Here is a 2,182-nt window from a genome sequence, read left to right on the forward strand (position 1 = left end):
AAATTTACAAATTAGTCCATTTTTTCTTGGAAATTTACATATTGGTCCTTTTTATCCCCATTTTGTTCTCCTTGGTGAGGCAATCGGGAAGAGCCTTGATTCTCCTTGGTGGGGATCGGCGCTTTAAAGATGGGTTTTGCTTGGTCAAAAACCATATCTCAAAATCAATAAAGGGGGCGTTTTGACGCTGCATTGTGCTTTATAAGGCAGGGATATATTGTCGATATACCCCATCTTATAAGTGCATAATGTGGCCAAATCGTCTCACCCTTTATAAGGCAGTGACTCTATCTTACCCGTTCGTAGGATGAGTTCAACTTCCTTTTATAATTGAGACTGACAAATGTTTAACTGTTCATTTCCAGTGGGCTATCCTTCTGGAGCATTCTCTTCTCACGCAGTGTACGGGCGTCGTGGTGAGTATTATTCGACTTCCGACGATTTTTCTCCTATTGCAGTTACTCCCCAGTTTGCTTCGGGCACGTCGATAGAGGTTGCCCAAGTGGTGAAGGAAGGTGGACATCGAGCTCTTCGACAGTTGATTACAGATGCGCCTTTTGTGAAGGATGCCAGTTCTATTCAGCCTCTCAGGAAGACTGACTTTTTATTTAGTGACTTTGCCAGAGATCCGGATGCAGTGTTTATTGACGCTGAGCAGTGGCTTCATAAAACTGGCGGTGGTTTCATATATTTGACGAAGATTCCTCGGCATCGTTCGTTGACTGAGCTCAGGCGTCAGGCTGTGACCCGGGAGATGTCGTGGCGCTTGACGGAGGAGCATGAGAGCATTCACTGTGGATACATCACTCATCAGGCCGCTCCTGGTTCGAGCAGGAGTCATATCACTGGGTTGCATCCTAGAGTATTGGGGTTGGATGCACCTCCGCGTAACGAGCTTCTTGCCTCTGCTTCTATATTGAAGAATCACCTCGCTACCTTAGGACGGGAGATGCCTACGACGCGTCACAGATTTTATGGCTGGGTCCATTCTTTGGACAAGCTTTGGTGGACTCGCATGACGAAGTACGTCTTAAGCCGATGGAGCGAGGAGTTGCACGCTTGTGGTCTATATGCAGCCGTTCGTGCCACCATGTATGGTTTGCCTGTCAGCGCGAAGCATTTCTTCGCTTTGTATGAGCTTTATACTCCATATTCGAATACTTTTCTGACCCGGCAAGGGGAGTTGGGCTTGGCCCTCCATGAGATGCACAGGATTTCTGGTTTGCCCATGGGACAGATGCTGTATCAGGAATACTTTCCTTCCAACCATGAATTGAGTCAGCTGAAGGATCGCATGCCCGACCGTTACGAGACTTTATGGGACCTCACATGTCACTATCATATTGCTTTGGCGCAGTCTGAGCCTTTAGCGAAGAGGACTAAGTCATTTGTGAGTCTGAGGCAGTTTGCATGCTACTTGTTCAGAAATCTAGAGAGCAATTCCGGCGAGCCTATTTGTGAGCTGGCACCGCTCACTCCTTCAGGGGTGAATAATCTATTGAAGAAAATTGACGCTCATTCCTACACCATTAAAAGTCCTGCGAGTGGCTTTCCTGCAGGGACCAAGTTTAAATCATTTCTATGGCACGCGACCACACCGATTCGCCCGATGACCCTTCTTGCCGGTTACCTTGGTATCTGGTTAAAGAAATGCGTGGCCCCGTATCAGTCCAGTGATATCTTGCCATTGGAGGTGCTCTACCCAGCGGTTCATCTTGTTTACAAAAAGGAACTTTCGCTTCTTCCGGTGATGGTGGCCAACATTCATCGAGGGCTTCGACAGATTTCTAGTGCTTTTACACGGAAGGAAAGTGACTCGCCGGCTCAGATTCCTACTATTAAGGTGGAGCTTCCGTACACTTATTTGATGGCTTGGTTCGTCCTTCATCGTTCTGATATGATGTCGGTACCGAATGCCACAGACCCCTCCGTTCCCCTGTTACAGTTGCTTGAGAATGGCAAGTGGGAGCGGCGAGGATTCCTTGACATCAGACAGCAGCTACAGGTCCACAAGTGTTGGGCATTTTCCACTTGCTTTCCGCAGTTCTCCGGCCGATACGGCGAGTGTCTGATTGATGAGGAGAGGCCGAGGGAGTATCGGACTCATTTAGACATCGGCTGCTTTAACTGGTTGGTGAACATTAGGCCGGGTTATCTGACTTTCCGGGTGAGGGATCAGTGT

This window comes from Asparagus officinalis, chromosome 2 (assembly GCF_001876935.1).
Source record: "Asparagus officinalis chromosome 2, Aspof.V1, whole genome shotgun sequence".
NCBI lineage: Eukaryota > Viridiplantae > Streptophyta > Magnoliopsida > Asparagales > Asparagaceae > Asparagus > Asparagus officinalis.